General features: G+C 36.2%; 1 long non-coding RNA gene across 1 annotated transcript; it reads left to right on the forward strand.

Moving 5' to 3' along the window:
* The first annotated feature begins 8,420 nt into the window (after positions 1 to 8,420).
* On the forward strand, positions 8,421 to 9,281 carry LOC146996687 (uncharacterized). The gene is made up of 2 exons (XR_015041454.1): positions 8,421 to 8,713; positions 8,945 to 9,281. It is a non-coding gene; the product is annotated as an uncharacterized LOC146996687 (long non-coding RNA).
* Positions 9,282 to 11,859: the final 2,578 nt, after the last annotated feature.

Genomic DNA, 11,859 nt, shown 5'->3' on the forward strand with positions numbered 1-11,859 from the left:
AATAAGTGTGTAATTGTTGAATATCTGAAAATTAGGGGTTATTTATTGCTTTTATAACTTTTACTCTTAAACTGACTTTTAACTTTGACTCACTCATGGTACTGGACAAAAAGCTCAAAAAATTAAATAAATAAATAAAATAAAATAAAATTAAAAAAAATCTGAAATTTTTCAGATTTTAAATTACGTCCAAAGGGGCGTTTTTTTTAACGTTTTGAGTGTTATCTTTATTTATTAAATATCATGTTCTTTGCACTTAAACCATAAAATTCAGTTCAAGAGCAATATCGCAAAATAATGTTAAATTAAGCATATCTTTAGAATTTCCGATATACACAGTCTCGCGAGCTGGAGATAAAAGTATTTTTTTTTTTCTATATAACGTTGCCATTTCTCGCTTTTAAAGCATTGAGTTTGTAAATCAAAAATTCGTTAAAGTTTTAAAAAATATAAAATCTATAATAAAAGAAATTCCAAATTTGGGATTTCAGATGCCCATATTCGCAATAGGATTTCGTCATTCAAAATTCGATGGCTCTATGTACCATTGTTTTATCACAATGCGAGAAATAGACAATCATTTATGCAGATTTTTCATTATTTAATTTCTTCAAATATAATGCAGGACTCTAACATTTTGTGGCAACAGTTTGAAAAGTGAACCGACGTTTATGAGTCCGACGCAAAATGCCAAAACGAAAGCAATAGTCCTTCGGGACTGAAATCCCTTTGGACTAATAATATCATCATAACATTCATATCTCATATCGAACAATCGTATAGTGGTAATACAAGTTAAATTTTACGTTCGCGTTGTGAGTAAACCCAAGAAAGTGAAAAACAATAACCCAAAATTCAATTAAAGCTCCATGTTTCTTAAAAAGCCTCCCGGCTCAAACAAATGGAGAGACATGATAAACCACAGTAAATTAACACACAAAATAAATAAGTGCAATTAAAATTCTAAATCAAACACATTTATTAAATTCTTGAATATAATAATATTATTAGTAAATACTTGGGTAACTGATCAGTATCCCCTACCACATATTTTTTACTATGAAAATATAGCATCTGTGATCTGTCACACAAAATTTTAGCTTACAATAATTAAAACATTTAATTAATAATCAACATTTCTTTACAAATTAAGAAGGTGTAACACATTTTAATTCTCCAAATAAATGGTTCTCATTAATTAGAAACATTTTCTGACTCACACACTCAGTAGGTGAAACAAATTTAAAACATTCCAAACATCACTTGAAATAATAATCACTCTTCAATTTTATTAACTGTAATACTCAATTTGTATAAGTAATAACAATATAAACATGTAGATAAATCATTATTAACTGTTCCACTATGGCATTTGGGAATACTAAGAGAGAGAGAAAATAATCTTAAAAATTTCACTCACATATTTTTCGGAATACACAACCTTGTGGGGAGTGTCCAGTTTTCCTAGTTACGGAGGAAGTCTATTTCCTTGAGCCAACACTTTGATTACAATTTAACTAACACTCTCGCACTGAAGTCCATTCTGTACAAGAATATCTGGAAATGGGATGAAGTCCTTTTTGTAAAACTAACCGCCAAATCAGGGAAAAGTTCGTTCTTCAGGAACATATTTCTGTGTGGACCGTCTATGTGTCAGGAACCACGGGTGCCGGATAGTAATAACAAATTCCTCTACCTGGGAATATTTATGTGTTTGGAATCTCAGGTGCCGATACTAAGGACACATGCTTCTGTTTGAAACTTCCAAGTGTCAGACATATTCATTTCGGGAATGTCAAATTTTCGGTCTCGGAAGGATATCTGGAGATTCGGGTGAAGAGGAAAAATCTGTAGTAAATTGCTCTTTACATCTCGCACTAAATTAGTAATCAGCTCGCAATAAAATGTTCTTTTCAGCTCGTACGCATTTCTTCAGACATATCGCAGGAAATTGTTCTTTACATCGCGCACAAAATTTTTAATCATCTCGCAGAAAAAATGCCTCTTCTGGAGAAAAGAAAGCGGAGCTCAAACCCTCTTGATCAGGCAGCCCGCAGCACGGCAAGCCGGCCGCAGGGCAAATGCCGCTCGAACTCTTTATCTAACTTCACATCGCTGCTGCTCAAAATCACTCCATAGCAGACTCTAAAGGAAAAACCATAACCGGAACCTGCCGGTACACGCCGCTCGCGAGAGCAAGACCCGCAAGGGGTCAAGCCCCCACTCTTTTCTTTTTTTACCTTCTTCAAAAATTAGAATTCGAATGAATCTAACAAAATGCAAATCTCCCAGAAAATCTCGGTTTCTCCGACTCTGTAAGTTCATAGGCCTACAAAAAGGCATCAAATTAAATCTTACCAATGCCAGAATTTTACTTTATCTAAACTGAGAAATGACACCCTCATGACGAATCAAGAACACGAAAAATTTCACAATGAGCCAACATCTGTACTCAGGAAAAATGTGAGAACTAAAGTGGACCTCCCAACTAACAAGCGGAAACTAAGCTTTACGAGAATCCAATTACCTAAGCTTACAACAACTCCCACTGTCTTGAAATAAACAAAATTGAAACTATACCAAAGCGAAAGGAAGACGATTTTCGTTACAAACGCCATTAGTAAAAGGCGACAATACAACACCCTACTGCCTCCATTCTTAGTAAAAAGGCCATAAACCAATAAACCAGATGTGTTTCCTGGCAACCGTCTCTCGCCTTTGCTACACTTTCTACTTTTATGTGATAAAAAGATGTTACTATTAGAATTATATTAGAAGTTGGTTTTCGTAGGAGGAGAACTGAGATTCCCTTCCATGTTTCAATAAGAAATGCAATATTTAGTTGTTAGTATCACATAAAGTGTTACAATTAAATGCTTCAGAGAGATAAATGTATGGATCTAAGAGGAAAGTTTTTGAAATCAGTCAATAGTTTTCCCAATAATGTGAAAATTAAAATATTTAAAATTAGTATCAACTATTTAATTGACAAAATTTGGGAGAATCAACTAAATCAAAATAAACTATCATAATTATTCGTACATAGTGCTGTCTGATAGTATTATTAATAATGTTTTATTATTTTCTGAATATTTAGTGTATAATAGTGTGTGATCTATGGGCTTGATGTACGTGTGAGTAACACGTGCATACGAAAATATCCCTAACATTAAATAGGAAAGCCGAAATCTTAGTTAAGATAGACATGTTACAATTAATAATCAAATTTAATAAGAAAAAGTAACAGTTGCCGGGTACATTATAACGGCTTAAGAAATTCAGAGCACAGTACAGATGCGAGTACACCAGTTTACATATCTCGGCGAAAACAGAGACGCACACATTTGTTGAAGTAGTTCCACTTGACTGCCGGGGAAAAATCTTCTCTCTCCGTCAGCCTGTAGGTTTGCCAAACGGGTTTACTGTTTCGCCAATTGGCGCTTTTCTGTACAGTTTTTAAGTCCGTATCGCCTGTTTGGCGCTGCCGCTGCATACTCCCTCCGCAGTGTCAACGAAATGTGACATACCGATGCGGGGGTCGGATTAATCGTCCAGAACGGGTGATACAATTGTCCGAAGTTTTTTTCACACTCTTGGAAGCAACTTGAGAAGAGTCCATGGTTACAAAAGCGGGTTTCAGTCTATCTATGGAGATTGTTTGCTTAGTCCCTTTTATTTCGAGATCAAACGTTTTATCTCGTCTTTCTAGCACCTTAAATGGTCCATCATAAGGAGTTTGAAGTGGTTTTCTAACTCCGTCGTGTCGAACAAACACATATGTGGACTTGTGAAGGCGTGGATGAATGAAACATGTTCGCTGGCCGTGGCTAGAAGTCGTGGTCGGGCGGACACTGGCAAAGTGAGATTTTAAATCCTCCACAAACAGTTTGGGGGACGCATCCGGAGGTGTCGGATTGAAAAATTCTCCTGGGAGACGGATAGTCTTTCCATACACCAGTTCAGAAGTGGTTGCTCCTATGTCCTCTTTGAGAGCGGCGCGGAAACCCATCAGCAGCGTTGGAAGGGCAGCCACCCAGTCACTGGTATCGTGCGCTTTTAAGGCCGCTTTCAAAGGACGGTGGAATCAGTCCATTCGCCTGTGGGTGGTACGGAGACGTCCTGATCCTCTTGATTCCCAATAATTGGGAAAGGGCTCGAAATAAGCCGCTTTCAAACTGTCGCCCTTGGTCCGTAGTAATAACAGTCGGACAACCAAATCGAGTAATCCAGTGGTCATAGAAAGCCTGTACTACTGTGCGTGCTGTTATGTCTGGTAAGGGTACTGCTTCGGGCCATCTAGTAAATCTATCTATCATAGTTAGACAGTAATAATTATTTTGAGAAGGAGGTAGGGGACCAACAAGGTCAAGGTGGACGTGATCAAACCTCTGTGATTGGTCTGGAAACTTCATTAACGGGGTTCTAGTATGCCTGCTTACTTTTGCTTTCTGGCACAGAATGCACTGCCGTGCCCATTTCGCGCAATCTTTGCGGATGGAAGACCAAACAAACCGTGAACATACTAACTTTGTTGATGCGCGAATGCCGGGGTGAGACAAATTGTGCAAGGTGGCAAAAACTTTCTCACGGAATGCCGGAGGAATGTAAGGACGGGCGTTACCTGTTGACACATCGCAATATATCGGTAAGCTACAATTCGGTAAGGTAAGTTTTTTGAGATGTAGAACTTTTGACTCTTTAAGCAATGTTTGTAATTCTGGGTCGATTTCTTGCATTTTAGCGATTTCCTCATAGTCGATAGGGTTAGGCATGGTTATTGCTTCTATACGCGAAAGTACGTCGGCAGCGATATTCTCCGAACCTTTTATATGGCGAATTTCAGTGGTGAATTGTGAGATAAAGTCTAACTGCCTAGCCTGACGAGGTGAACACTTATCCAAACGCTGTCGGAATGCATACGTGAGCGGTTTGTGATCGGTGATTAAAGAAAAGTTCCGTGCTTCCAACATATGCTTAAAATGCCTAATAGCAGCATAAGCTGCCAATAGCTCTCGATCATACGCACTATAGTTCCTTTCCGCCTGCGAAAGCTTTCGTGAGAAAAATGCGAGAGGCTGTAAATTTCTATCAACTATTTGTGATAGCGTTCCACCGATCGCGAAGTCTGACGCATCAACCTGTAAAACCAACTGGGCATCTTTCTTCGGGTGTGCCAAAAGAACAGCATTAGCGATTAGCTGTTTGCACTTTTGAAATTCACTCCGCGCTTCCTCAGACAAATTCAGTATTGTCTTATCATTTTTCTTAGCCCCTTTTAAATACGAAGTTAAATGTATTTGATTCTGGGCTACGTTGGGTAAAAATCGACGGTAAAAATTTAAAAATCCCAAAAATCTCTGCAAATCTTTTACCGTTTTAGGAAGTGGGTAGTTAAGTATCGGTTCCACTTTGTTCGTCAGAGGCTTGGTACCATCTTTATTGATTATATGGCCTAAAAAAGATATTTCCGGAACGCCGAAAACACATTTCGAAGCGTTAATTGTCAATCCATATGAAGTTAATCTTTCAAAAACAGTACGTAGGTGAGATTTATGCTCATCTTCCGTATCACTAAATATCAAAATATCATCTAAGTAGACGTAGGCGAATTTTAGATCTCCAAGAATTTCGTTCATAAACCTTTGAAAGGTTTGAGCTGCTCCGCACAGTCCGAAATTTAAAAACGGAAATTCGAAAAGACCAAATGGGGTGCAAACTGCAGTTTTCGGTATATGATCTGGATGGACTGGTATATGATGATATGCCCGAACGATATCAATTTTTGAAAAAATTGTCTTTCCGCTAAGCGTATTATTAAAGTCTTGTAAATGCGGGATAGGGTATCTGTCGGGTTCGGTGCACGCGTTTAGTTTTCGGTAGTCTCCTACTGGCCGTATGTCGCCCGAACTTTTAGAAACTACATGAAGAGGTGATGACCATGCTGATTTTGATGGGCTACAAATACCTTGATCTATCATAAATTGAAATTCTTTTTTACTGCTTCGTATAACTTAGGGCTTAACCTACGCGGTTTACTGTGTACAGGAGGACCGTTTGTTTCGATGTAATGAACCGTACTATGCTTTACTCTACCCGAATCGGATTTTAATTTCAGTACTTCCGGAAAGTCTTTCAAGATTCTGTGATATGGTGAATCACCAGATATTAACTTTACCGAAAAATAATTTTTAGAATCGGAAAGAGAACCAATACGAGTTAATTTCGTAGTATTATCGATAAGCCTACCTCGTTTTAAATCGATTAAAAGATCAAAATGCCTTAAAAAGTCGGCTCCTATTATAGGCACTGGTACATCGGCGATTAAAAACTTCCAAGAAAAGTTTCGTCTAAGTCCTAAATTCACAGTTAACAATTTTGTTCCATACGTAGAAATTCTGGAATTATTCGCGGCAAATAATTGAAGCGAATCAGGATGCATTTTCTTAAACTTAGAAGTCGGTGTCACACATGAAACATCCGAGCCCGAATCAATCAAAAAGTTTAAATTTAATCTGTTATCGTAAACATGTAAACGACATGAAAGCGCGACTGCCGATGAATTTCGATCGACAGCCGCTGCTACTAGTTTTCCTGGGCCGTAGTGTTCTGAGAAAAGGAACAAGGTGCTCGACATTTTCGTGCATTATTACCGAATCGCGAATGAAAATAACAATAATTGTTCACACGCTCTCGGGAATGCCCACGCGAAAAACTACGTGCTGTGTTATGTTGATCCCGGGGGAAATTATTCCTCGTTTTTCCGCGGGAGAGTCGCTCGACTTGTTTACTTAGGGCAGAGATTTCACTCCTTAAAGCCTTAAGCTCCTCGAGGGGGGCACCAGAATCGTTAGGGTTTCTGGGGGAACTCGCCGAAGCTGCCTGGACCGCGAACACGCTGTTGTTCGTTGGCGTGCGCACTTCAGCTATCTTATCAGCCATTTTTGCTAAATTGTCTAATGATTCCGAACTTATTGATAAAATGGCATGCACCTCGGAAGGTAACCTTTGCAGCCATAATGATTTTAAAAATTCGTCAGTTATACAGTTTCCACCTAATTCTCTCATTTTTCTCAATAAGTGAGATGATTTGTCGTCCCCTAAATGCAATTCAGAAATAGGTCTGCGTATTTGCTCGCTTTCCGAATCTGAGAATTCTACTATTAACCTAGCTTTAAGGGCATCATATTTAGCCGTCGCTGGGGGATTAAATATAATATCTGATACTGCGGAAAGAGTTTCAGGGTCTATCGAAGAAACCACGTGGTTGTATTTTGTACTATCGCTACTAATCTTCGCTAAAGCAAAGTTACTGTCAACTTGAATAAACCAAAGTTTAACATTTTTTTTCCATAAAGGGGGAATTTTAACTGCCACGTGTGAGATTTGTGGCTCCTGAACCGCCATATTCGATTCCTCGTTGGTTTGGCCTTCCGATCCTGGCATGGTTGCCAATTATAAATATATCGTAAATCGTAAACTTAATGTTTTGCACTATACCTTATCAAAACAGTATCAATTTAGAATAAAATAATGAAGACATTCAATATCTCAATAAAAGTTTGAGCACAAATATTACCCAAAGATCAATTTTAAACAATCAATAATTAAATTAAAACTATAATTTTAGAGCAAAACATATCACAAAAACATAATTAAGACCAATCACAGATAATTAAAAAAATTTGACCACATACCTGTAAATCCTCCTTAAATGTGATAAACCACGTGTAATCCGTACGATAAAATGAGGAGGAAATAAATAGGGTTGAGCCTTTATCAGTCATAAGGAAGAGCATTGGCATCAAAATAAGGCATATTTTTAGTTTTTAAACAAAGATTGAGACAGATAGTCATTAGGGATCGAAACAGAAGGAGCGAGGGACAGGGTCACCAATGATGTACGTGTGAGTAACACGTGCATACGAAAATATCCCTAACATTAAATAGGAAAGCCGAAATCTTAGTTAAGATAGACATGTTACAATTAATAATCAAATTTAATAAGAAAAAGTAACAGTTGCCGGGTACATTATAACGGCTTAAGAAATTCAGAGCACAGTACAGATGCGAGTACACCAGTTTACATATCTCGGCGAAAACAGAGACGCACACATTTGTTGAAGTAGTTCCACTTGACTGCCGGGGAAAAATCTTCTCTCTCCGTCAGCCTGTAGGTTTGCCAAACGGGTTTACTGTTTCGCCAATTGGCGCTTTTCTGTACAGTTTTTAAGTCCGTATCGCCTGTTTGGCGCTGCCGCTGCAGGCTTTTACTTTCATAATCACGTGAGTAGCATCTTAAGATAATGTAACTATCCCATGTATTTAATCTTGTTGACTTATCTAATTCTGATAAAGTTGCATATCACTTTTTATGTCATTCGCATCATTCTGGCTAGAAAAGTTAAGATGATATCAGATGATTGACATATTAGGAAATAATCATATCTCAGTACACTAATGAAATGTATTCGTTTTCTAAGTGGTTGAGGGATGTTGCTTCTTGATCCATTTTTATTTGATTGGTGAACTGAGTTGATTTCTTAATCTGTGGAACATCATATATAAATTCATATCTTCCAAATCGACATTGCCTTGTAACCTAGCTTTATGCTTGTGCATTGTGTGTATACTTGCTGTCCTTTTTGAATTAAGAATGGATAATTCTTCTTTAATCTCCAACGATACTATTGAGAATGAATTTGTATCTAAGGAGGTAGGTTTCACTTTGTTTTATGGAATATATGTTTAACATGCTTAAAGTTTATTACATACTTAAATGTTTATGTTATTAGAGGAATGCATTCTTAATGTAGAATAATCTAATATGAAAATAGTATGTTGTTAATGTTTAAGATATATGACGGCTATGATGAATGATATAATTACAGCTTAAGAAATGCATATATTATTCTAATACTTATGATTTTCTCGTGTTTTATCTTAGGTGTGTCCTACTTGTGGCAAAAAGTTCACTTTAAAACAAAATTTAAAACAACATCTAAAGATCCATACAGGAGAACGTCCCTTTCAATGCGTGGAATGTGGAATGTCTTTCTATAGACAAAGTGTCTTGAACAGACATATGAGAGTCCATACTAAAAAAACACCTTTCCAATGTAGTATGTGTTTCAAGAAATTCACTCGTGTTGATAATTTAAATATTTCTAATAATGGCCAAACATAAACTCATTGTGCTTAGAACTATTTTAAGCACTAATACTATGCTTTACAATATGATTATTTTCATTCAGAACATTTCTATTTGAAACATTAGTAGAAACTTTATTTTTCACAGCATTAATCATAAGATATTCCAGGGATAATTTTAGAAGTATTTACATTAACATTTACTTTGTTTTGTTATCTGAACATTACTAGGAACATTTCCCGAAGGAAATTTTGGGCACCCGTGATAGTTGGCTGTTTGTCCTATCTGGACACAATTGCAGCACTTTACCGTATGCAGACGCTTGGTAGTACAATTTTCCGTTTTATGCGGTCAATTTAACGCATCTAGGTTTGAACTTACTGACTTCGGAAGAATGGTTAAAGTGCTGACAATTGTGACACTGTACTACTCCCCCTTTAACTTTATAGGGTACAATTTCTACGTCAAAACACATATTTACTATGTTGTATATCCTCTGTACACCCAGTTCATTCATAATTTGATGTATGGGCATTGGGAGCCTTTGTTTTTAGCCGAACCATATTTGCCACTTTCCTTACCTTAAATCCCAATGCTTTGAATTAATCTTCAATTTCATCTACGGATTATTGTCAGGAAGCCCTTTACATACGACTTTAATAGGTTGTTCTACTTTAGATGTAATGACATAATAATCTATTACACATTCATTCAAATAACGCGAAATTGTCAGTCAATTTTATAAAACACTTCAAGAAATTCACCACTGACTTGTAAAATCAAATTTAGTTTCCGTTTTTAAAATTTTAACAAAATCAGAAAATTTGATTCTCGGCTGGACCATTATAAAGCCTGATAAAGATATTTTTAACTTACTCTGGTACACACGATTTCAAAATTTATTCAGCTATACAAAAAATATTGAGCTACAATTTCCAAAATTGAAATAAGATGGAAAGCTGGGCTTTCTCAATAGATTTAAGGAGGCCTGCAATAGTTTCCAGTTCCACTAGATACATCTTTAACTTGCGCTTTACTCTGCTACATCGCTTTGAACTGCCTTCTATTTCGGTTATTTCTTTCTAAAAATATAGCTTTGAAAAAATCCTCGTATCTCTCCTGCATGGTTCATTTGCTGCTAAATCCTGCAAGTTCACTGCCTGAGAGTGCCAAGACTCTTTGCTTCTTCTCTAGTACCCCCCAAAGATGATTTACAGATGTTTCTCGATTCGATCTTTAAACTACGTTATGTTTTTACTATTCAACCTATTTGTTACTCATAGATAAAACTTTGGGACAGGTAGTAGCCTTTTTCTGTGTGCTGCTAAACAACCACCTGTGGTCTTTTGAACTAACGGGTTCATGAATGCTCTTTAAAGTCGCCAATAAGTTCACGATTTTTCTGTTGTAATGATGAGAATAATGAGAAAACACCACCACACTTTTTAATTAAAATATTACATTCAAACTGATTTCAACTTATTAGGTATTTAAACTTCCACATCTCCAGCAGTTTTAAATAAAAAATTCTAATTATTTAAAAAATATGTCTAAAAATATTTTAGCTTAGGATAATGTGCAAATTTTTATAGATTAAAATTGAAAATTTTTGTCAAAAAATTCATAAAAGATTTGATCAATATTCTGGAGCTAAAATCGCGAATCCTAATCTTAAACTGCTTACAAGATCTGGTACTTGGTCATAATTTGAGGCTTAAAAATTTTGCCATATCACATCAGAAAAATATTAGAAACAATTTTATATCAGAATGCGTATATTGGATCAGTACTATATATAAATCTTATACATATCCTAAGCAGCGTTTTTGAAATATGAAAAACACAAGCTAAATTTTATCGATCGCCCACACAGATCAGAAGAGACATATAATTGTGCCATTTTTTCCGACTCACTGAACATATAAAATGCGTAATAATTATTACAACTATTACTAGGAATTAACTGTTGAATGTTTTGTTGTAATTAAAAAGTCTTACTAATTCTATGGTCATACTGTGTTACATTTGCAGATAATTACATATTAAGTGATAATACATCCAGTATTGTTAATTACTGTCTTTCTCAGTGCCAGAGCTATGTAGTCTACTTAGTCCCATTTAAGCACATATTTGTTTTCACCATCTTTAATTTGACATAATTGATCTAGGGTCTGATCTGAAGTTTGATTAGTTATGTATTAATTAGTATATCATATTTTGTTGTTGCTTATGCGAATGTCCACAGAAAAATTATATTTCCTTATATAGTCTAATTTAAGTATGCAAGGCTTGGTAATATCTGTTACATATGCCATGTGATGGTAGGCAGCAATCCCAAATGTGATGTTTACACTTTTTATTGATGTTGGTCTTATCCCTGGAAACTATCTGGAGGGTAATGCAGGGAGGTGTCCAGATGAGTTTACATTTCAATTGTTGATCCAAATCTCTTCGAATGATGGTAACATTGGCTCCTGTGTTGATGGTCATATTGCAAGGATCTCTATTAATATACCCCAAGATGAAGAGTCCATTACTGCCACCATTCAATGCAGGAATCTGAAGTGCTTTAAAATGGGGCTTCTCATTATCTTTCAATCTCCTTGAGATAGTCACTAATTTGTTTCTTGCATCCTTGCCAAGTAGTGGTATTATTTTCTGTGTTCTGAAGTGTTCAGCAGTTTAGGTTTCTTGTAGCTCCTATTCCATCT

This window comes from Stegodyphus dumicola, chromosome 6 (genome assembly GCF_044657685.1).
Source record: "Stegodyphus dumicola isolate Sdum_Otavi_A_Nest chromosome 6, ASM4465768v1".
NCBI lineage: Eukaryota > Metazoa > Arthropoda > Arachnida > Araneae > Eresidae > Stegodyphus > Stegodyphus dumicola.